The sequence below is a fragment of the Bolinopsis microptera genome, chromosome 1, assembly GCF_026151205.1.
Source record: "Bolinopsis microptera isolate Bmic1 chromosome 1, MBARI_Bmic_1.0, whole genome shotgun sequence".
NCBI lineage: Eukaryota > Metazoa > Ctenophora > Tentaculata > Lobata > Bolinopsidae > Bolinopsis > Bolinopsis microptera.
Window position 1 is genome coordinate 25,090,224 of NC_087072.1, and position 27,149 is coordinate 25,117,372.

The window sequence follows — 27,149 nt, forward strand, 5'->3', positions numbered from 1 at the left end:
GGGGCACCAAAAGGGGAGGGGGCGCCAACAGGTGGGCGCCTTTTTCGGCGGGGGGCACCAACAGGCAACGTTACGCCACTGCAACTTCCCTGAGGAATAAAACGGCTTGTTGGGAGTGAAGGTACATAATGGCCAGATTCTGACTTATGGAGCTGCTGCTGAGCACATTATACCGTTTAAATTTAGAGCACAGTGTTTCAATCTGAAGCTGACTCAAATTTCGATGCACTAAGTCAGCCATTAGGATAATGCGATCCACGGTCCACCATGCCAACAGCTGCAGGATCTAACCATCACGTGAGATCAACAGATTACCTCATTTAACTGATAAGGTGATTGTTAATCAGCTGCACACTACCAAGTCAGCAGGCGATCAGACACCCAATCAGCACGTGGAACATTCAATAAATTGCACATTACATTGTGTGATACTTATGAGGGACCAGTAAACAAGCCGATTTCCTCTAAGTGTGAATAATGCATATTTACCATGTAGCACGATAACGTCGAGCTGTATGTGGGCCTCCTGTGCATTACAAGAGTGTAAAAAGGACGAAAAATAGGTTATTTCTTACTTAAAATGCATATAACTCCTAAAATACCGAATATTTTTTACGACATTTTTTTTTAAATTTCTTACAAGGGGGACCGTTATGTTCAGGTTTTAAAAATTTGAAAATATTTTCCTTTAACATATTTGAATCTTATGATATTATTACTAAAAGTTTCGTCTCAATGAGTTGATTACGATGCCATGATAATTATTTAACAGCAACTGAAATGTTGAAAGTTCTAGACCAAAAACTACAAATTTGTGCGAAAAAAGCAGGCGCGGCAAACAAGCGCCGTACAGCATTTTTAGCGAAAATCGCTACAGGGTGGAATTATTTCATTCACATTTTTAGACAACTTTCAGTACAAAATTTATCAAAATCGGAGGAAAAATTTGGTGCCAACTCATGGCAATTATTACGAAAACTATGTACATCTTGTCGGTCATAATTATCACGGACATTACTTTCACGGCTCATGACGTGCTGAAGACGTTAGTGCAAATAATTGTGTCCGCGAAAATTAATAATGTCTGTAGCATTAATAAAAAGTCCGTTTACCTTACTATACTCGGGATTATTATAGCGGGTTAATTTTTGACGGATGTTACTCGTCTAAATTTCTTCGAAGTAGCGCGCGCGGCTTTTTTCTCGAAATGGCCCGACGGCACGAGCTACGAAGTAGCGCGCGCCGGGCCAGATCATTAACAATGGTCAAGTTAATTTATGACTGGGAAAATCTCTAGATGGGTGAGATGCACTACTGTGCCGCGCCGAGCTGAGATGAATTGACATCGTCAGTTAATATTTTCATTAATTTTGGATGCACTACTGGGCGCGGCGCGGCCCAGTAGTGCATCGAGCTACAATTCAATGTGTATCCCTACATGTGCGTAGATATGTCTTACCGATTACTATATTAGCTTATTAGTATACTACGCTTTGCTCTAACTAGAGCCCTTTCGCTTGCAGTAGCTGGTAGCGCGCGACCGCCGTGAAACAAGCGCGTCACGCAGTACGCGTATACACATGGCTATGTGAATACTAAGCTAGGACAAATATAATCACTTGCACTCCTGTACTCAGTAGACAGTACTGAGTCCTGATCTGTCAATTCTAGAGTTCGAGAAAAAGGGCATTCAAAAATCACCAAAAATGTTTACAATATTTGGAAATTTTCAATTTTTAGGTGGTCATGAGCGTGGATACTAAAATAAAAGGAATGATTATGTCCGTAAAAATGTGGTCCGTGATGATTAATTATGTCCGATAAGGTTGAAGGTATAGCTGAATCGCTGATTCATGATAGTGCGTGCCAGATGTTACTGGGCGGCGCTCAGCCTGTCATTCCGCCGAATCTTTATTCGTTTTATTTATGTTTCTATTATGTTTATGAACTGTCACCAAGATGTAAATCAGATCGAACGAGAAATTAGATCGAACGAGAAATTAGATCGAACGGCGTCTCAATTCGATCTGATTTACATCTTGGTGACCGTTTACATCTTGGTGACAGTAATAGCCTGGCCGGGGGTCCCCAGGCCAGGTAAGCCAGATGAAAATCTCAAATACAAAATATGAAATATTGAATATTTTATATATTAACGGGTGATACTCGTAAAATATCTGTTCCATATATTGTACGGGCGAAATAGTTGGTCGCGCGCAGTGCGCCGCGCTTTTGGTGTTGACCATTGGTGGCAGGTACTTTTTGTCCTATTACGTCACGGCGCAGTACTGCACCCACACTACACACTCTCTCAGATCACAGTTTAAGTTAGAGATAAAACCTAGTTAGATCATCGATCAGTTAGTGATTAACAAAGAAAACAAAATATTGAAACAACGGATTATAATATATAATGTTTAACTTTCTAAATCCCGTGCACAGTGTAACATTATGAACTGGAATTGTCATCTTAAATTCTTTGATCGGAGCAACATTTTGAAGATTAACTCAATCTTCAAGTTCAAGCGTTCGGCATCATTGTAGAGGATTTGTAGAAGAAAGTTTTGGCAGTAACTGAAAGTAATTCATTTTAATTGATCAAAGAGGTTGAAACTCGGTTTATCAGATGGTTTGGGAGTTAAGACATGATGCAATACTGATTTAACTACAAAAACTGTAAGCCATATAATTATATTCCAAAAATTCTAGTATGTCCTCACCTACTGTATGTTTTACAGTTTTAGGAGAAGGAGACCATAAAAATAGAGTATAGATTATTCCCAGCAGTACATCATCTTCCAGAAATAACAAGGGCACGACATTCCGGGCTCCGGCACAGCAAAATGAGAGTCAGAGATTAGAGAAGAAAGAACATTCTGAGTAAATTTGTCAGACGTCAGTATAGCCGTTTTCATGTCAGAGAGATCCTTCGGCGACTATCAGTATCACACAATGGCAGGTCAGTCCATCAGTAACTGAAAATAAAACCCATTACGTCAGTGTTGCTATTAGGAGCAAATGTTTAGATACAAACTGGTGTTATCGGGAAGGTTGGTAAGATATAATCAGAACTCGGCTAATTAGATATTTGATTTCAAACAAGTCATTTTTAGGTTATACTATTCCGGGAACATTATGTATATTTTAAAGTCACTATTGTGACGGTACATTAGAACTAGACAGAAACAAAGTGTGAAGGGCCTGAACGGAACCCCTCGGTTTCAGTATCGTATTTCTGTCGATAAATGGTTACATTTTTATGTACCATTTATCGACCAAAATGGGCAATTTGTGCGTGTGCATAATAAGTGGAATATGATACGCCCGTGTGTAGTGTGGAACCTACAGCGTGTAAAGAAATGTGTGTAAAGTATGATTATTTATAGATTACCGCAGCCTGCCGTAATAAAGTAATGACAAAGCAAGCGAACATGTACATCTCGTGATAACATTTCGGTCATGAAGTTGGAATATTACAACATCATATTATTTTAATTGCCCACTTCACTTGGAGAGAATTCAGGTACGTGTGCTAATAATTGTGTACATAATTCTGATAGGAACTTTAACGAAAATATAATACAAAATTGGTCGCAAAATTGAATATGGGATACTAAGGAGGATTATTGGGACGAAATTGGCACATTGGTTACATCGGTTCTAAACATGCAGTGATTCCCAAACTTGGTTTGAGTGGTCCTAGGACCAATATTAACTCTTTCCGACCAATTTTGAACAATTTTGAGCACTTTGAGGATAATGTTCATGTTTGTTCATTTCCGTTCATTCCATAAACATGGGTAATGTTATGCGACCTTTGATGGCTCATAGGCCTAGTTTTTAACTATATCCATCTTAGAAAACCGAATTGAGGCTTCCCAGCACTCAAATACAACCAATACTTCGATGTCCCCATGTTCCAAAAATTTGCAGATACTCGGGACGATTATTGGGACGAAATTGGCACATTGGTTACATCGGTGCTAGACATGCAGTGATTCCCAAACTTGGTTTGAGTGGTCCTAGGACCAATATTAACTCTTTCCTACCAATTTTGAACAATTTTGAGCACTTTGAGGATAATGTTCATGTTTGTTCATTTCCGTTCATTCCATGAACATGGGTAATGTTATGCGACCTTTGATGGCTGCTAGGCCTAGTTTTTAACTATATCCATCTTAGAAAACCGAATTGAGGCTTCCCAGCACTCAAATACAGCCAATACTTATTACTTCGATGTCCCCATGTTCCAAAAATCTGCAGATACTGATCGGGACGATTATTGGGACAAAATTGGAACATTGGTTACATCGGTTCTAGACATGCAGTGATTCCCAAACTTGGTTTGAGTGGTCCTAGGACCAATATTAACTGTTTCCGACCAATTTTGAACAATTTTGAGCACTTTGAGGATAATGTTCATGTTTGTTCATTTCCGTTCATTCCATGAACATGGGTAATGTTATGTGACCTTTGATGGCTCCTAGGCCTAGTTTTTAACTATATCCATCTTACAAAACCGAATTGAGGCTTCCCAGCACTCAAATACAGCCAATACTTCGATGTCCCCATGTTCCAAAAATCTGCAGATACTGATCGGGACGATTATTGGGACAAAATTGGAACATTGGTTACATCGGTTCTAGACATGCAGTGATTCCCAAACTTGGTTTGAGTGGTCCTAGGACCAATATTTACTCTTTCCGACCAATTTTGAACAATTTTGAGCACTTTGAGGATAATGTTCATGTTTGTTCATTTCCGTTCATTCCATGAACATGGGTAATGTTATGCGACCTTTGATGGCTCCTAGGCCTAGTTTTTAACTATATCCATCTTAGAAAACCGAATTGAGGCTTCCCAGCACTCAAATACAGCCAATACTTCGGAGTCCCCATGTTCCAAAAATCTGCAGATACTCGGGACAATTATTGGGACGAAATTGGCACATTGGTTACATCGGTGCTAGACATGCAGTGATTCCCAAACTTGGTTTGAGTAAAAGAAATCGCCTCAAACTTCCAATTGCTAAATTCAATTCTTAGTTAATGCAGTGTGAGCATTTATTATAGGGAGCGTTTACATATGAAATCAGCAATATTTTGGCAAATTTTACCCCCCCCCCCCCCCCCCCACAACAACATATTATTTTATTTGCCCACTTTACTTGGAGAGAATTCAGGTACGCGTGCTAATAATTGTGTACATAATTCTGATTGGAACTTTAACGAAAATATAATACAAAATTGGTCGCAAAATTGAATATGGGATACTTAGGAGGATTACTGGGACAAAATTCCCCCCCCCCCTGTCAGCAACTTTCAGCATTGAGCGACCCAACCCCCCCCCCCCCCCCCCCTAAAACCCCCTCCTCTCGTCAGCATTTCACAACCCCCTCGGCTGCTGACGTCATATGTTAACGTTCCCTTATAACGCTGTTATAATAGCGCATGAAATGCTAAGTGTAGAGTTTCAGTTATTACTATCAAGTCAGTTTAAGCGGGAAAATTTCGCCCACGTGCAGTGTACCGCTCCTCGCTACATGTTCAGTGTGCAGAAACAAATATCTCGCCAGACATTGATACTTTAATCAATTATGTTATATTACAGTTGATAAAGGGTTATGTCTGTGTGTAGAAGTAAAATTACTTATATAGCCTATCACGCACATGACACATCTCTAATCTCGTATTAACATTTTCCTTTAAAATGCTCGATCACATCACTTGCCACACAAAATTATGTAAAGATAAGGTAAAAAGCGGACACAATTTTTGTCAGAAAAACTTCGTACTTTGAAGTGGTTGTACAATGTACGGTACGTACTTTAAGCTGGGTACAGTACGTACTTCTCATCTTAGTTTAAGACATACTGGAATCATTTCAAAAGATCGATTATTTACGTACGCTTTATCACAGACACAGTATTAGTCATATTAGTAGGAATATATTGGCGGAGAAACATGCATTGTTTTGTTTAAACCAATTGAAAACCAAATTTATAGCTCCTATTTGCTGTCAATACCTCGCAGTGCCACTGCCCAGGGCGATTTAAAAGACCAAAAGGTATACATGTTTTTGTTGATACAGCGAGATATTCTCTAAAGGCCAGAAAGTGTAAATTTGTGTCTCAAAATTTAATCTGGTCATTATATGTGGTTGCGGCGGTATAGTTCAAAATCTGCAACAATATGGTCAAGATTGCTTGACTGATTTTGTAATCTAAAAGATTGTCATTTGCATCGATAATTTTATTAAATCATTATAATTTTACCGGATCTGACGAGAATTCTGTTTAGTTTGAACAGGATATTTGACCACTGCTTCCCTTGCAAACCACATCGTTGATTTGGGTACCGCTCTTGGTTCTGTTGAAAATCTTATCCTGCAAGTAGTTGACTTATAAGTCTACAAATTTGCACAGAAATAAAATAACCTATTTCAAAACCAAGTTGCATTCAAGTTAACAATAAATGACATTAGAAAATGATCTCACGATTTAATTGAATTAGAAACTGAGTCTATTAAAAACATTCGAAAATTTCATCGAAACATATAATAGTAAACGACTAAATTAGCACTGTCTTACTTAGAGGGGCATGCGAAAATTTTGATAAATTTACTTTGTGAGAATCTGTGATTATCTGAGATAACAAGATCAGAGTAGGCCACCCGGGTTTTATCCTTCGTGATCGTGATCCAGTTCTAGGGGAAGTGTTGTCCGTAAACGAGCTTCAGCGAAAAAGCAAAGGGGAGAATAACAGTATAACTCCTCTATCATATTCTAGTAAAATGCAGCAGTGCTAATTTGTTCGTCGTCTTCTGCAGGATGGTACTCTAGCGCTTTTCTAAAATCTGTCCGACTCTGCCCAAACACCTGGATAAATATATTGAATTCGTGAGATGTATCAATTTAATTACGTATATAAATAATTTAACGTATATAAATAATTTAACTTTAAGTTTACAATGACACAAATGTATAACCTACCAACAGAAAAGAAGACAGAACCTTGATCGATGAGATAGTTAAAGTTAAGAAAGAGTGGTATTATAGCAAGGGCTTTTAATTCACCTGTTGGATTTTTCTCTCCTCTATCATATTCTAGTCAAATGTAGCAGTGCTTATCATCAATAAATATGTTCACCATCTTCTGCAGGATGGTACCCTAGCGATTTTCTAAAATCTGTCCGACTCTGCCCAGACACCTGGATAAATAAATTGAATTAGTGAGATGTATCAATTTAATTACGTTTAAATAATTGAACTTTTAGTTTACAATGACACAAATGTTTAACCTACCAACGGGCAACGTCCAACAGAGAAGAAGACAGTTTTTACCTGTTGTAATATAAATTAAAAACTTATCAGTAGAAAATGATATTTAAAAATCACTTGCTTACATTCTCCATTCTCCATAACGAAAACTTAACTCTCCTTGTTCTCGTTCAATGTTTACAGTACTTCATCTTGCACTCGATCAGTCCTGGCTAACGAAATTTTGAAGAGTAATAGTTCATGATAATCTCACTGAGTTAAATATTTACCGTATTTATACCGCTAAAAGCACACATTTTAAGGTAACTAAGCAACGACAAAAACCAGTAAAGAGGACTTATTTACACGGATACTAAATAATCAAGTACTAATTAACAGCAAATTTGTTTAAAATATATATTTTATTTTAAAAGGAGGTTATCATATATTTAAAGAGTGTACACCGTCAGATCATTTTTAGATTCATTTCATTTCAAGTCTGATTTAAACTAGTTAACTAAGATATTTTAAGATGAAACTGTCCGGGGACCTGGAGACGATCAATTTAATTCCAAAATGGCGTGTTCAGTCAGCTAGCCAAAAACATTATTCCCACTAGACTACAACTATGTCACGTCATTAATAGCCAATGATAATTGCACTTTCTACGGATTCGATTATACAATTATAACTTTACTTGGCTAGCAAATCACGTGATGTTTCTTGGATTATCACCATGGTAACTGGGAGGTGTTCAAACTCAAAAGATTTACTTTACAAACTGAGGTCTCTGTTTTAATATCCATGTTCAATGGATAATTGAAGCTTAAATAGAAGGTACGATAAAATGTACGATTTACACAAATGGGTTCTTGTTATTATAAGCAAATCGTTCAGTAAACACTGAGTGTAAACGGATGTATGGGAATTGGGACACACCTTAGAAACACTTAATAGCTAATCGTAGTAGCCTTACATTTAATAACCGATATATAACTGGTGTCCCTCACGTTATTATATCAGGTCTGTTACTATGGAAACGTCCGAGGGGCTAGTTAAAGAATTCAACTTGGAAATTTAGTCACAGTTCAATAAAAATTACTGCCACTAAAAGTAAAAGCCAATGATTAGTGTTCTCTACGCATTCAATTATAACAATTTACTTGGTTAGCAAATCGCGTGACATCTCTGGAATTATCACCATGGTAACTAGGAGGTGTTCAAACTCAAAAGATTTACTTTACAAACTCAAAAGATTTACTTTACAAACTGAGGTTTATGTTTTAATACACAAATGGGTTCTTGTTATTATAAGCAAATCGTTCAGTACACACTGAGTGTAAACGGATGTATGGGAATTGGGACACACCTTAGAAACACTTAATAGCTAATCGTAGTAGCCTTACATTTAATAACCGATATATAACTGGTGTCCCTCACGTTATTATATCAGGTCTGTTACTATGGAAACGTCCGAGGGGCTAGTTAAAGAATTCAACTTGGAAGTTTAGTCACAGTTCAATAAAAATTACTGCCACTAAAAGTAAAAGCCAATGATTAGTGTTCTCTACGCATTCAATTATAACAATTTACTTGGTTAGCAAATCGCGTGACATCTCTGGAATTATCACCATGGTAACTAGGAGGTGTTCAAACTCAAAAGATTTACTTTACAAACTCAAAAGATTTACTTTACAAACTGAGGTTTATGTTTTAATACACAAATGGGTTCTTGTTATTATAAGCAAATCGTTCAGTACACACTGAGTGTAAACGGATGTATGGGAATTGGGACACACCTTAGAAACACTTAATAGCTAATCGTAGTAGCCTTACATTTAATAACCGATATATAACTGGTGTCCCTCACGTTATTATATCAGGTCTGTTACTATGGAAACGTCCGAGGGGCTAGTTAAAGAATTCAACTTGGAAATTTAGTCACAGTTCAATAAAAATTACTGCCACTAAAAGTAAAAGCCAATGATTAGTGTTCTCTACGCATTCAATTATAACAATTTACTTGGTTAGCAAATCGCGTGATATCTCTGGAATTATCACCATGGTAACTAGGAGGTGTTCAAACTCAAAAGATTTACTTTACAAACTCAAAAGATTTACTTTACAAACTGAGGTTTATGTTTTAATACACAAATGGGTTCTTGTTATTATAAGCAAATCGTTCAGTACACACTGAGTGTAAACGGATGTTTGGGAATTGGGACACACCTTAGAAACACTTAATAACTTAACACATCAGCCTTATATTTAATAACCGATATATAACTGGTGTCCCTCACGTTATATCAGGTCTGTTACTGTGGAATAACGTCCGAGGGGCAAGTTAAAGAATTCAACTTGGAAGTTTAGTCACAGTTCATTATTTGGTAAAATGAACAGGGACTCCATGTAATGCCGTTAATAAACATTACTGCCACTGGATTACAAGTGTGTCTCGTCATTTCTAGCCAATGATTTAGATTATTATTATCATACGATATTTGGAGTACCTGCAGCATAAGGAGAACTCGAAATTCTAGTCTTGAACATATAGTTCAAGGGATATAGTTATAGCAAAAACGATCGGGTTAGGTCGCATCAACAATGCCAATAGCAAAAATATGTTTGATCTTCAAAATTAATTGTACACTAAGGTAAGCGACAAAAACCTTCATTTACATTGGCATGCACCACAATATTCATTTGTTCATCTGCATATTATGCAGGTAGCAGCTTAATTATGGCCCACTGAATGACTTAACCGTAATATTGATTGATGATACACCGGTCAGATTGAATCTGGAAACAATCAAACAAATGACATGCAACTCAGCAAGCGATCAAATTAAAGCTGGAAGTGAATAGAATCTGTTATCAAATGTTAAGCTTAATTGCAATGCGGTCATAGATAGCGAACAAAACAACAGTGAATCGTTTATAAACTGCGTGAGGAAGTGAAGTTACAGAGCCAGACAAAATTGATGAGCGCTCGATTTTATCACAGAATTTCGAACTGCAGAGTGATTTTACGCCGCGCATAGCTCACGTGACTCAATATAAGCTCTCCTATTGGCGCAAACGTCTCAGCCAATCAGCATCTACGGCACTTTTCTGCCGTAATTGAGTCGTATTTCTACCTACCAGGACCGTCGACGAGTCCAACTCGGCGCGCGTCCTGGTAGGTTGTAAACCTACAATTTATATATTATTTTTGTGATACCGCGCGCGCGATTAATTGAGCGCTTCAGGCGCGCATTCTCTACAATTTCGGGTCCGCGCCTTCCATGGATTCCAGACACAACTCTTCTCAGCAGACGTTTTCTAGTGTTGTGGATCTTTTAATTAAGTGTCGATATCTTTTCGGACCCCAAAAAAACATTGAATTAAATTTTAACATTATTAGTATTCGGGGACGATTAAGCTAGTAACACTCTGAATATGATCATTAGTAAACACAAACATTCAATGTGGCTATTGCTATCGCCTATCACGTGTAAAAACAATCGCGTTCCAGTGCTTGATCTAATATATCTTGATTCTTGGATGTTCAATCAAGCCGTTATCTTAGGACATATTATATGGTAGGACTCGAGTGCATATAAATTCTTCCTATCCTTCATTCTGTTCAATTCAATAATTCGACCTTGTAATCCTTCAAACTTCCAACTTTCTCAATAGTTTGACGTACGACGAACTAGCTGAGTCATTAACAGCTTCAGTGATACTCCTCACTATTCTTAAGTCGTACTTTTATATAAATAGACTTCCGCGACAAAGGTTGCGCTGAAAATCTATATATTGACGAGGATTATGAAAACTTGTGACAATATGTACGTAATATTTTCGCAGAACATAGCGACAGACAAATTCCCGGTGGCGATGAATTTTGTGACCAGGTCGTCAGTTATTGGTCCACACGAACCGGAGGGTTAATAATTAATACTCAAGACCATCGTGGTGAAGTCTCAACTTGAGATCGGCATCGCCGCAACTGTCTTGCAATGTTCACTAATGTATTGGTTTACATCGAGCATTTTGATTATCACGTGACCCATCACTTTGCCTTTGACCGACAAGGAAACCCAGCCAATGATTTACCAAATGTTGTATTCCGTCGGAGTGATGATCTGATATATCGCCCAGCCAACCAGCTGCCAACTCTCCATTCACGTGACTCTTCATTAATCGCAATTCAGTCGTGACTTCCTTAATTTTATGTAATGAATTAATGGGTTTTCTTCAGAAAACGGTCACACACGACAAAATGCATTAGATCACGCTGCCACGATCCCGTCTTATTGAAATACAATGCATTTTTCAATCTTAACTCTGTGAAGTGTAAACCTCCAGTATCAAGCGCTCTTCATCTCTGCGCTAAATAATTAACCAGTCAGCAACAAGTTAAAGACAACGCCCTGATGCCCACTGAACACTTCCCAAGTCTCCTTGAGTACTTTCTAAATAATAAGACTTGTGAGGTTTCCCTCTCTCTCTCTCTCTCTCTCTAGCTGTCCAATTAATACAATACACCCAATACAACTTACCAGCTCTCAACGAAAACAAATATATACTGTTGAGAGGTGTAACCTGAGATATTATGATATGGCTTTTGAGATAGCAATGTTGATACCTTTTTGGCAAAAGAACCACCACTTTGTTGTTCACGTGATAGTTACTGGTACTAATCTGACAATTAAATATAGATTTAGCTAAAGAGTTAAACACTCTCAACCGCTCCTCAACTGACGGGAATCACGATAAGATTACTTTGTTGAGAGCCGCGTGACTGAAGTTTTATATTTAGAATCTAGTTCATGGTGGAAACCTTTCTGCATATTATATATAAACATTTCCTCAAACAGGGCACATGACAAAAAGTGGTATTTTGCAAAACATCCACCTGCTAGGCTGCAGTACTTGACAAAGACTAAAGAGTTTCATAACGTTACTGATTACATATTATGTGCGCTGCAACAGATGTTACGTTACCCTCAGTAGCGAGTTTCCCAGGATTTGTGAGTAGTAAACCAGAGGGGTAACTCTCCGTGAACCGATACTCATTTTCAATTAAGGAGGTGGTTAGTCGGAAATTAACTGATGGTAATTGCACTGTAAGTTATTCGTCTAAGTCTAACACAAGCAACGTCTATGCTTTGAGAGTCTTAAATCACTCAGCCCGCAAAGCCACAATATGAAGATAAAGACCTACTTTTTGTCGGTTCGTGGGAAAATGGATGGAGCCACTTTGCTTTTTGGATACAAAAACAGATCTTACAAATTGGTTGCTTTGTACTCTGTAAATTAGTACAATGCTAGAGGTAACAATAGATCAATGATGGAGACCGCCACTGCATGATCTTAAGAAACATGACGTCTATATTTACTGTCACCAAACTTTATCATATTATTATGATCTCACTGGCGGAGTGCAACTACAACAGTGAACTGTAGATATTGCCTAATTTAGCAGCAGGACAAACACGTCTGTCATCTACTTCTTACCTTTGGGAGTTTCTGAGTGTTTACAATATTAACTTATCTTTTGACATAAGACTAAGAGATCAAACTTGAACTTACTATTTTAGGTAATGATGATGACACAGCAGGGTAATGACAAGATGTTACACACAACTGTTGAGTATTACACACACTCAGCTGGCCCCTGTACAACCCCCGCTATGTACACTGGGTCCCCCGGAAGCATTAGAGGTGCCCCGTTTAACCGAATATACCACAGTAATTCTACCCTTGTTTACTGAGAGAGATCCAATAGTTCATGTCCAATAGTTCATGTCACCTCTATATTAAACATATAGCACCCCGTACACAGAATATCCAGCACAAATATGACCTTATTTACGCATAGAGTATCAGCCCTGTACGTTTCATGTCTCTTTGTTGCTTATTGTACAATAAAAGGGCGTAACATAACAATGGGTAATGATAAGGTCTGAATTTGTTAACGTTAATTAATGCTCTGCTAAGGATATGAGTCTTGCAGCGGCACATGCTCACGTTTCAAACAATTCCTTCCCTCACAAAGGGAAAGTTGTATAGTTTTAAGTCTATGAGAGCTCCAATTACATAAACCAAGGATACTTTATGTCTCGCTATATAGTGTTTCTATTGTGGATACGACAATTCTTACATTTTCAAAACCATAATATATGTGGAGCATATTCTAGAACCATAACATGTGGAGCTCCAAAATTCCAGACCATCATCACGTTCACGCGAAAAACACGGTATTCGAAGAGCCGGATTGACATGACTTGCCAACATTCCTGCGGATGGCTGTGTTGTCCTCAACATAGAATATACAATACATACACTTGATTTAACGCTGTGGTGCTGGTTGGACAATATAAGTTACTTTAAAAACCACAGCTGCTAGAAAGACTGGCATTTTATTACCTACACTTAAAGTGTTGTGTGTGTGTGTGTATGTGTGTGTGTGTGTGTGTGTGTGTGTGTGTGTGTGTGTGTGTGTGTGTGTGTGTGTGTGTGTGTGTGTGTGTGTGTGTTTGTGTGTGTGGGTGTGTGGGTGGGTGGGTGGGTGGGTGCGTGCGTGCGTCCGTGCGTGCGTGCGTGCGTGCGTGCGTGCGTGCGTGCGTGCGTGCGTGTAGCGGTGTTGTCAGTAGTTACCAGAAACATACACTCGAATATAGGCCCCAAATTCGTTAATTAATAATCACAGAAAATTACATCAAGTCATTTGCCACTACACACCAAGTGTACGTTACAGTGTACAATAACTACACCGTGCCACACTACGTGTAACGCACGTTATAACAGTGTATAACCAGTGTCCCTCAATACTCCCAACTTAGGATCAGAACATGGTACATTATAATATAATCCGCCATTACTTTGCTAATATAGATTGCTCGACCCCCGCATTTACATCACCTTTTCATTGGACTCTACACTCTTATGTGGAGTGTCCAATTTTATTATATGCTTCTTTATTCGTGACTAACTATAGTCACTTGGAAGCAATCAAAGATATAAAGCCATACCTAATCTGAGTAATCTTTGTACATAAACGGTTTCATATCTTTGATTGCTCTCAAGTTAGTCACATACTCAGTCAAATATTTTAACAATATTATATATTTTAGGTTAGAACCAAGGTTACGTTATTCAATCAGGCTATAATATTAAAGTGCAAAGACGTAACCTTAAATAGCTTAATCTCGACTGTCCGCGTATCATTAAAAATTGAATTATTTTAAAGCATCCATAGATCAGGAGCGAGGAACCATTTAGTAGCTATTAATCGCAAGTATGAATCGCGTCTGTGATGGCTTAAGATTAAAAATTAAAATGCCATTCCGCCCATATCTGAATAAATTACAGCGACATGCATGTTGACCACACTAAATAATTTGTAGGAGCAAAGTGTTTGTAAATATATCAAATAGTGGTTAATTAATTTTCAGTGGAAAGATAAAATATAAATGACAGCTATATTCTATAAACTGTAGTAATGTAAAGCGAAATATTGTTCCCTGGTTTGTGTAAGTTCCCAGTGGCGGAGGGGCGCCAACAGGCAACGTTACGCCACTGTAGGTTCCCGTGATATTATGTAGGCTCACAACTTAATAGAAGCTCATAAAGTTGTGATAAAGTTGTAATGTAACATGATGTAATTGAGCCTGGTGGTAACTGGTAGGGGATACCAACATTTAACAGTAATGTAAACTGTAAAGCTTCTTTTCTGATGTTTCGTTTCTTACGAAACCCATGACCTGTACAGTTATTGGATATTATAAGGAGAATTAAATAACCTCACACACACACCATCCTAGAAGACTGTACTACTCGTATGAGTAGTACAGTAGAATAATCCAACACACACACACAAAGAGAATCTACCATCCTAGAAGTATCACTCTTACCACTCACATGATCCCAACAGAACCTACAATACTACGTTATATTACCTGTCTTAACAGAGCGACTGATTACTGATAGGCTATCATATATATTATACATACGATTGTTGTGAATTCGATATACTATTTATAAACATGTTCATAAAATGATGAGTAATTATTCACTGATCTGTCCGTAGCAAGTACACAACAACAACACATTATCTCCAGGAGGATAAGGACTGACATCAAACTCTGTGTATCACAAGCATTACATAACATTATAACACACTTGCAATCTTATATATCAGTATTATAACACACTTGCAATGTTATATATCATTATTATAACACATTTGCAATGTTATATATTATTATTATAACACACTTGCAATGTTATATATTATTATTATAACACACTTGCAATGTTATATATCATTATTATAACACACATGCAATGTTATATATCATTATTATAACACACTTGCAATGTTATATATCATTATTATAACACACTTGCAATGTTATATATCATTATTATAACATACTTGCAATCTTATATATCAGTATTATAACACACTTGCAATGTTAAATAACATTATTATAACACACAAGTTGCAATGTTATACGACACACACGCCAAGCGCGCGTGTCTCACAGATGCTGATTATTCATTATATATAGTGCGACAATAAATCAGGAGCTCTGTGATTATGGTGACAGGTCACGTGGTTGCCTTATATGGTCACGTGAGGTCACGTGGTTGCCTTATATGGTCACGTGAGGTCACGTGGTTGCCTTATATGGTCACGTGATACCCTGACAATCCATCAGTATGACGACAAATGAAGTGTGGAGAATCATTCGGTGAGCTCTCTATATTGTCGCTTTGCACTGTTGCAGAGCGTAGTATTCATCCCTTCTGGAGAGAGATACTAAAGATCTAAAATGTACAACTGTCAATGGTTCAATAATTACGACATCATTCCATTTCTGATGGATCCATTCTGACTCGTCCCCACACACCCTTGTGAAATTACCTAAATATCGGAGCAAGCTCGGAGGGAACTCGTTTAAACCTCGTAGGACTAGTGAAATTAACTTATAACTATTATTTTTTAAACGTGGCTCGGACGTAACCTAAACCGCCCATTTCACTCAACTTGAAGACTTGAAAGTTGAATTAACCCCGCCCATCTCCTAAGTGAAGCACGCTAAAATGTCTTACAATAGCTCATTATATCACGTTATGTTTGTATGAAATATAATTCTAGTGAGCAGTACAGCGGGGACTCATAATGTTTAATATAAATGATACTACATGTAATACTTGAATATTATGTTAATAAGAAGCATTATTGGTGCTCACCGAGCTCCTGTGCGTCAATTGATTATAAGTTCATAAAATGCAAGTTAAAAATAAAATACAAGTTGCTACGTCAAGAGAGAGCAACTCGGGTGAGTTAATCTTTCTGGTAGTGGAAGTTACAGACGCCACACGACACTGCTCCTTTTCATCAACCTCGTAACTAAGTCCAAATATATTTGCTTTACTACCCGTTTATATTACGAGTAACCTGGTTCATTGCAGTTGTTCTGAAGTTACAGGTTCATCCTTAAGGAAGGAATTATGCTGTTTGAGCACCAACAGTCAAATATGTCTGAGAAGTGAGGTAATCCAGGTTTTAATACTTCAACTTCAAGTTAAACTCACAATCATTATAATTATCTGAGCACGGAAACTTGGGAATTGGTAGATGCGTTAAAAGGTTTGGTAAGGGAGGGTGAAGTAAATTAACCTGGCCTCCTATATTATACTTATATATCATATATCCGTATATATACGGATATATTCTTTGTCCTTGAATTCCACTACGATGCTGCGTAAATTGTTTAACTTCAAAGGGAAAAGTCACGAGAGATGGCAACAGAATGCAGTAAAAAACACCTAGACTATAATGTATCCTGAAAATGTTAAATACTCTGTTAACGGTATTTTTACCTCATGTCTGTGGGCTGACATTTAGATGGGGCTTCAGCAGCTGATCTGCCAATGCAAGCAAATGGCAAAATTGCACCAAAATAATGGTTATATATTTTATAATGGTTTATATGGTTATCGACTGAATGATGAATACTATTCCCTTACACTCACTGTGCATCCTTTGAAGTTCATTAAACTAATTATTTATATTATATATTATACTTGGAGGCAGAGTAAGCGCTAGGAAAACTTAATTTTGATGCCGTGTATCGATGCGAATTTAAATGCCGTTCATGTCCTAAATAAAAATGACAAACGTGTCCTGAATTTCTCACGTGTCACATGTACATTAAAGTGACTTTTTAAAGGGTATTTGATATTATAGCAACTTATGATATTAGTTCCATTGGAACAAGTAAGGTTTCTACTCTTTAGTCTTCATAAGGCTTCCAAATAGTTAAAAGGATCACTAAAAGGGTCAACCCTTTTAGTAACTACTAAAATTAGAAACATTTTTCTCCTTGATAATTTTAAGTGTTCAAACCGTCAGGCGTTACCCTTTATAAATGGAACTGTTACTTGCAGCATTTAAGGTAAAATTAAAAAAGACTACTTCAACTGTTCGACCATACGTTCATTTTATAGAGCCTTCAATCCGTAAAACGTTCATTGACCCCTTAAATTTACAAGAATTTGTGCAAAGTTGCGTGAATTCATTCATTAAGTCATTTGAAACAATCAAAAAGCAGACATCTCATCTTTACATCTCATCTATATCTCCCTACTTTGGAGGATTAAGTAAAATTGATGAAGTGCTCAAGAACAATTACTTCATGATTACCTTGACGTTTGCGTCAAGTTATAGTTCAATTAAATTAGCATTAGTGATTGTCTGGCAGCTTGCAGGAGGAATTCTAAGCGATTTAAAACACGACCTGGGCCCGTTTTACTTTGTAATCTAATAAACGAGAATGTTGTGTACTTACATAAACTAATGCTGTGTGGTCCTGCTAAGAGACGCGATGAAAACAAACTTTAAACCGGTTTTTTGATGATATTATTTCTAACATGATGAGTCACACCAAGATGAGGATTTCGTACAACCCACAACAGAAACACAGAATCCTGCCCCTTTTCTAACCTGAATATCTAGCACCATTTTCCTTTATTATTAACACACATCACACCAATCAATGTGGACGAGCAAAATGTAGCTGTACAAATACTTCCTCGATGAAGCATGGCAATATCAGATATGGCGTATCTACACAGTACACTGTACACTGTACTCAACATTCGGAGTAAAGTGTGTGTTCTTCTACATGACAAACACAACGAGGTCAGACATTCACAGCTAAGTAGCGGGGACTGGGGAGTGGGACTCGGTAAATTGCCATTACTTTGTAATAATGTGGATCTATAAAAATGGACGCATTTTTATAATTATATGAGACGTTATCTCAGAAAAACTAAAACTGATGATTCGTGAGAATTACCAATAACGATGGCTGGATAGCAACATGAAGAACTACCACAAATACTACATATAATCATGCATGTGCTGACTCCGCCCTTTAAATAGGACCCACTTTCACCCTTGGTAAGACTGTTGTTCTGTTAGCTGAATCACTCTGGCAATGCACCAACATCGATAAAGTTTAGATTGTGGAATTTGCCTGAATGCCATGCTTGAGGCACCGATGTTCCAGGGAGAGGCGGCATGTTTCAGGGAGAGCCGGCATGTTTCGGGTAAAATAAGGCTTTAGAATCACCCAACCCGAAACATTCTGGCAAAGTTTCAATTATTCCAATAATGGAATTCCAGCTTGCTCATAGACAGGAAAAGGATGCAACAAATATTCAATAAATTCATTCGCACTTCACACATGTTTAGCTATATACTTTTGGGTAGAATATAGATGGCACAGGTCTACCAAGTATTTAAGCTTCATTCACGCTGTTCAAGCTGTCATTTCTTTTCAACTCTCATTAAAAACTCGACAAGTTAAACTATCGACCCCACGTAATAAGAACTTTTCATTAAACAAGAATGTTGTAAAACCTTGAGCTGTTACAAATATTTCTGAAGAAATTCTAATTCACCACACATCGTTATAATATGTATAAATATTAGCAATTCTGAAGAATCTGTTCTTAAATAATACTATGTGACGAAAACTCAAAGTCAGATTAAAGGTGATTGCTTCAAACACCAGACTGCATACTAAGGGGAATTATCTAGCTTGAAAGGTAGGATATAGAATTATGAATATAAATCGTACTAAGTACTAAGTACTTCCAGCCAGATTATTGCAGAATACTTTCACATTTTATAAATCGTATCCGTGTGACTTAAAACCTGAAAAGATCATTCGCATTTAGTTGATACGACATCATGGTCCTCAAATAGCACACAGTAATAAATCATTGAAATATTACAACCATTTATAATGAACTGTTCAGAGTATTTAAGGCCACAGGGGGGGGGGGAGGTCCGAGGTCGAAAAAACGTTTTTTGCCAGTTGGCAGACCACGTACTATCTGCCGCTTGCACACCACCCTTAGCCCCCCAGAGCGCCTAGTTTGTCGTAAAATTGAGGTTAACTATCGCCTTTTAAATCAGTTAACCTCACAAATAACCAGTTCTTAACATTTTGTTGCTCTCATCACAAGTTAAACTTATCAATGGGTATCAATTGGCCATCCAATGTGAACAGAACTATTATATGTCCTTCATAGGTGCAGATTTCGTTTTGAGGTAAACTTTTAAGTTCCCGAGAAATTTTCTTAAGTTTGCTTTTTTTTCTCCTCGGGCACATTCGTATTGTGTAGGGTGTTTTAGGCTAAATTGAAAGTTTAATGAATTTACAAAAATGTATGGTTTGGCATAATCATTGCCTACAATCCTGACCTGAGTAATTTACCCCTTTGAGACTTTATTTTGGGTTGAAAATTAAGTTTATCGAGAGGAAGTGAAAAATCTCTGGTTCAAATTTGGATTTGAAGCCATGTTTAATTTTTTCTGTTGAGGTCAATTTTTTGCGCAGAAAGCGCTCGATTTTAGGGGAAAATATGAAATCTGCAGGGGTGATGTCCTTTATTTGTTGGAAAATTGGAAAAAACATATTTTCTCAGAATCAGTCTTTTGACTCTCCTGAACAATTTATTTACCACCTCAAAAACCTATCTTCTCCTAGAGTTTTTATCCATTTCACCTCAAATTTGGAACTTATGTTCCTGACATAAATTTAAAAGTTTGTTATGTAACGATTGTTGTAATTTTGCTCCTAACTCTTTTTATGAGGTTAACCATTTTAAATTTTGTAACCCGCACTCATTGTTAACCTCATATCTCAGATTTGGAGCAAGATATACCATAAATCGTTACATAACAAAAACTCAAAATACCTTGAGGAACATTGTTGCCAAGTTACAAGGTTCTAAGTCATAAACTGAAAAAGAAGATAGATTTTGAACACAATTTCATTTAAAGTTTTCATTTACAGTAGAATTACAGGTAAACCTCGAAATTCAACGCGCGATATCTTCAAATAGGAAACTTTGTTTTCGGTAAGGACAAAAGCATTTGAAAATTTAGATCGAGCTCTACAACATATCTCAAAATCTCAAAATTGACCTCGGACCCCCCCCCCCCCCCCCTGTGGCATTAAATTATAACAATTCTATAAACTCCATCAAATGCTTTTACGAGAGTTTCTGTACCACTTCAGCCTCAGCGAGACAATATATCTATATCGGTAGTTGTCAAAAAGAGCTGCCTGTAAGTTTAACGCTCCTAATATAATGGAACAGTTTATGAGAGTCAACATCTATTTGTGGAAACTGAATATTAAGAGAGGTGCAATTCGCTTAAATTTAGAAATTGCAACGAACGGTCCTCATCACGATCCTATATCCTAAATCCTAGATATTATAGCCAATAATACCAGTGTTACTAACTGCTTAACTGCTAAGACTAGGTGTGTTTCAGGAGATAAAGCACACGCGACCGCCTTATTGGGCCCAAAATTTACAACAATTTACCCCCATCAATGTTAAAATGTGTTATACTGTGGATATTGTTTAAAATTGGTTTAAAGACTTATTCAATTTGTCGCACTATGATTTGGAGAAGATTTATTCCTATAGGATGTAATCAGTTAAATGGGTGTATGTACTTACATGATAGAGTATGTCACAGTGCAGTTTTGAGAGTTAAAACTGGTAGTTTTGTTTTGTCGGTCTGACATTTTATTTGTATCTTAGTATTTGGGCCTCTATATAATACAAAAAAGTGAGATGATGTGTAACAAGCCCTGGCCTCTGTAGCACACCTCTGCAGATTTCGTCGATTTCAGGTGCCGACAGGACCATAAAAATTAAAAGCAAACTTAAATTTTTTCCCCTAAAATCGAGCGCTTTCTGCGCAAAAAATTTACCTCAGCAGAAAAAATTAAACATGGCTTCAAATCCAAATTTGAACCAGAGATTTTTCACTTCCTCTTGATAAACTCAATTTTCAACCCAAAATAAAGTCTCAAAGGGGTAAATTACTCAGGTCAGGATTGTAGGCAATGATTATGCCAAACCATACATTTTTGTAAATTCATTAAACTTTCAATTTAGCCTAAAACACCCTATTTCGCAAAATTTTTCCGGGGGGCTGCGCCTATGCTGTAGCATTCCTGCACATTCTGTAACATTGCTGCACTTAACTAACTTTAGTAACTTTTAAAAACTAACTTAAACTGTTTGTTGGCTGGTCTGAAGCTCGTTTCTGATCCAGGCCTCAACTCTCACTACTGTACTGTATAATATTATTGATAAAGTTAAATTATTTAATTCTCTAGTAACATTAATTACCATTTCCTGTAGATCAAGTCACCATGTTCGGTTAACTTAATATTTTCTGAAATTATTAATTGACATGGCTGGTGGCAAATACGAGCCAGGTATTTCTGGCAAGAGTCAAGACAGTCATGTTGGAAGATACACACTGTTCAGTGTTATAACTAATTACACAGTGTGTTCTGTCTAGTTAAATTAGCAGGCTTACACAATGAACACAGTTTAAAACGCTACTTTTAGCAGCACTACTGCTAAAATGTAACATATTATCACGGTGCTGCTGCCCCGTTAAGAGGATGTATTTTTAGATATTGATACAGAGAACAGCTATTTAGTATTTATGTGTTTCATTAGTGGGATGGGAAGATGTTTCATAACCACAGAGGATTATGAATATGATTTTTAGTGGACTAGCAGGGTTACTACACTACTATAGTGTAAATTTAGCCGCAAATGGATTTAATATTTCCTGATAATTACCGTTTCTGCCGGAATCATTATGTGCTCCATATATTATATTATAAGACTTTTTATCACGGATTAATTGACAATTATCACACTTCCCAATCCTGTGATATTGGTGTGTTTCTCTAATTGGGAAAATCACTGAGCTTTAGTCTCCGTGTTACTTACGAACTATTTTCTTGTAACTGGAAGACTGACAAAAGCGAAACAATGCACGTTACTGGTAGAGTAGCGTAATATGGATCCAACTTTTGTTTCTACAGTTCTGGATGACTAGAAACTAAGAATCTACTCAGATAGGAATACTCGTGGGAATCTTCTGTAGAAAACAGTAACTACATTAGAGGCATGATCAATACCTGAGTATATGAGATTTTGATTCCGTGTTGCTAATCAGAGCTCAATATAAACTGCCCCACTCCAACACCCACATCTCTACATACAGATCTTTATTTACAGATATCATTCTCTAAAACGAAAAAAGTTATTTCCCATTTTCAAATTCCTCAGATATTTTGCAGCTCCTAGTCGCCGACCGCACATGATAGCATCATCACCTGGTCAAACTCCCTTATAACTATCTACAATTCTACTTTTAAATACTCCCAAAATTCTAGACCTCATCGAACTCTTCAGCAGTTCCATCAAGTTCCCTCCAGTTCATTCTACTGCATATTATGAAACTTAACACTGTAGTAAACAAGTAATATAGACGGACGTGACCAGCATCAATACCGTCAAATGTAGAATCACGGACAGACAATTCATCTACAAGTTGAGTTATACTACTATCAGATCTGATATTAGACTTATTGCTTCAGATAATAAACCATCGTGACTGTAAATCCACTTAAACACGATAAGTAACTAATAACCAGTCAAATTTGCGGGTTTAAATCGCTTAAATACCACGAATTGTCAGCCTCAAGACAAGGCTCCAGGCTCCAGTGGCTAAGCAGCTTAGTAAACAAGCCAGAACAATGTCCCCCACTTTAAATTACGTCACACCACTTATAATCTCACTTAGTCCTGGTAGTAAATCTGTAATAGATAGAAGATCAGTACGGGATCACATTGGTTTACTGTTAGGAGGGTTAGATACACTGCTGGTTAGACTACACAACGCAACATCGAAATGGTAGTTACTAAGCTATACATATTACAAGGAATTATGAAACCATCGTGAAATTAAAAAATATGGCCTCAAAAGTTTCTTAATTTAATAATCCTTTTAATCTAATTTTGCTCCTAACTTCCTAACTCCCTGCTTTATAATTTGTTCCCAAATTTGTTCGTCGTTATTGGGGGGGGGGGGGGGGGGGCTGACCATGTTAAAGTATATTATTAAATACAGTAGGTTTTTTTCCCGATTTAGGGGCGTAGTGGGGATATTTTAATATTGTCAGCCCCCCCTCCCTAATTTCATGGTTCCTTGATACGAGGTTTTTTGACGACCTATTTTAACCTGTTTAAGCCATTTTTCATATTTTGATAATTGCTAAAATAACATATACCTGACAGTAAATATTTTTCTGGACGGCTATTAGCTATCTGAGCAGCGGATCCAGGTCTGGAAGAATACAACATTCTGTAACCTGCGCTATCTGAGCAGCGGATCTCAGTCGATTATAATTATTATACACAACAATATGGACGCATATTATACGGTAGAGCTGCATTCTAGTATTCAGTGGCTATTAGTCGAATATCCAGGTTGAAGATGAACAGGTCCGCCAATGGATAGCAGGTCATTTCTCAGAGAATGCTCTAATGTGATCACTGACCACTGTAAACACTGCATATTCTATCATGACTCAATATAGACCCAATATACCTTCTGCAGACTGCAGCGCGTGGGGTCAGTGATCTTCTGTTAACCGACTCAAAAGCTCGCACACACCGACACAGGTTAATTCACTCCAAATTTGAATGATATTTTAGTATCAGCATATTTCTATCGCTTCATACATTCTTTTAGGTCCAACTCGGACAAGGCAATAACGCGCCCTATTCAATCTTACAATTATAGGAATTGACTCGAACGTTTTGTTTAGCCCACACTAAACAGTACACAAATATACGAGTCGGCATCGAATCGTAATCTAATAAACGCTACCATTTTTCGGTAGATAATATTATACTTCTGTGGAATCAGGATACGATCAGATTGAAAAATACTGACTTGCATGTGATGCCTCTCTATGTTTAGAAAGTAAGAATGTTAAACTTTAAGCTATATTTAATATATATAATACTTTGTAACTTGAACTAATCACGTTTCTTGGCTGATGCATATTGCATGTACCATCTGGAACATGACCAGAACGTACCATCTAGAATATCCAACACTCACATAATAATGTACTAGTCTAGGTTTCGATTATTTGACATGAATGCAGGTTGGGTTTTATGGCACTTGGCAGTTGGCAGTCAAGAACCTTCCAACGGCAGAGAAAGGTAAGAATAAATTATATGATGCGTTCATATATTATATATATCAAGGTGTATTTAAATATAATACTATTTATAATACTATTTATGCTATTTTCCCTCACAAAACTCCACCACCATGCCACTACTCCCTCCCCAACAGCATCTTACCTGACACACTATATAAAAATAGAAGCACACTGCAGACTGCTACTCACACCACACAGAGCGGTCCAGCAGGTGAGGACTAAACGAGTGTGTGTGGGTGTGGGTGTTAGCCACTACTTTATGTGGGTGTTGGTGATCGGTGAATCACCAGCCACTATATATATTATTATCTTAACACCTAAAGACATTGTTGGTCAACGATCTGCTGCACTCGTTATACTGCCAGTTAAATATATAGAACACTGCTGCCAGTTAAATATATAGAACACTGCTGCCAGTTAAATATATAGAACACTGCTGCCAGTTAAATATATAGAACACTGCTGCCAGTTAAATATATAGAACACTGCTGCCAGTTAAATATATAGAACACTGCTGCCAGTTAAATATCTAGAACACTGCTGCCAGTTAAATATATAGAACACTGGTAGAAATAACACTACTATTGTGCTGAATATTGTGCTCCTTTAACAATTCCCTGCCTTAGATTTAGATACCAGATCTTTATCTAAAATCTAAACTCTATGGTCAGAATTATTCTTTATGGCACACTATTTAATTAAGTTCTGTTTTTAAAAAGAAAGCTATGCTTGTGTATTTTTAAGCTAAATGATCGTAAAATTTTACATCGAAGACAAGATCTAGATAATATTATGATAAGCTCATTATATACAACGCCCTTAAACAACCCCAATCAAAGCAGATTTGGTAACCGTCTGCCCCATCAGCCGAGACTTCAAATATCCCATGAAATTTAGAAAACGTCATGAAATTAACAAGTATGGTCTCAAAACTTTGAGACCCGTCAAAGCAGATTATTCTGAACTTATTATCGTTTCCTTCAACTGAGACTGATTGGCTCAACTAAAATGTTGATATCCGGGCTCATCACAATCCACGTGTGTTTGTGTTTTGTTGCGCACACTAGGATGTCAAGCACATATAATATTCTGAAAAGGACGTATTTTAATACCTCAGTTTTGTTATTATTATACCGGTCACATTGGGTCCCTATCCTACAAAAAGGGTGTAATCTGTCCTCAAGTTTAAACCCTGCTGTTTTTAATGTTAATGTATTGGTACGAAAGTAGAAGCTAGAAGCAGATGACAGCAACAGTGCTGAGCCATGACCTATCTAATTTATCATCTTACGAATATTGACAGTTGCTAAGTGCTCTAGAATTTAATATTATTTAAAGTTGCCAGGCCTTTAAACTGTGTGTATATAATACACACCTAGTATAATAGACGCAGTTATATATCATAACAGTGGACATCAAGTCGGAGTCTAATTCACTAAAGCCTGTGACTAATACAGTAACTAATGTAAATATAGAGTTAGGAAGCTAGGCGTGAGCTCAACACAACTAGGTCACATCCAAATAAAGCCTAGTTTCAGATCTGTTCATACGTTTCAGATCTGTTCACACGTTTCTAATGTATTGTTTCAATTCCAACATTAACAACCAACATTAACAACCAACATTAACAATCAACATTAACAACCAACATTAACAATCAACAGCTATTATATATATATTAAATGCTATTGCTACTTTACATGTGCTGGTGATCAGATGACAGTATAATACCTCTACCCTAAGAGATGATATCATAGCAGATACTGTCACTCAAGTGATACCCCTCCTCTACCACAACACCACTCAGCCAGTACCGTGTTACAGGGAGCCAAGTGTAAACACAGGTAGTTTACAGGTTTCCACTACCATTTGTACACCACGTGACATGTTATATAGCGACAGTTTAATAGTGTTTAGTGGTCAGTGATCTCATACAATAGAGGTAGAGGACCTACTGCTCACCAGTACGGAACACACAAGTTAATACCGGTATATTGTACAAGTATAGAGTCCCAAAATAGACCGCCTCATTGTGGGGCTGTAGAAAGTTATAATATGTTTATCTTGTGTCCTATTGTTAGATATAGTAACTTCTACTGGTTACTACTGGTAACTTCTACTGGTTAGTTGTTAGCAAGTACAATATAAATATTGCACGGTGAGAGCGTGTTGTGTTGGTTGGTTGGTTGGTAGGATAACACGGCAATTTTCTACAAAAAGAGTAAAAACTTTATCCGGGAGGAGGTAACATACAAGTG

General features: G+C 37.2%; 1 protein-coding gene across 3 annotated transcripts in view; it reads left to right on the forward strand.

Moving 5' to 3' along the window:
* The window catches only part of LOC134825937 (sperm-tail PG-rich repeat-containing protein 2-like), an 88,788-nt gene that overhangs the window by 29,811 nt on the left and 31,828 nt on the right, over window positions 1-27,149 (forward strand). Inside the window, exon 1 of one of the 3 annotated variants that reach the window (XM_063838141.1) lies at window positions 14,640-14,649. The exons of the other annotated variants lie outside the window; for them this stretch is intronic. The gene's annotated coding sequence lies outside the window, so the exon portion shown is untranslated. Of the gene's footprint in view, window positions 1-14,639; window positions 14,650-27,149 lie in introns of those variants that run through there. 3 annotated transcript variants of the gene reach the window in all.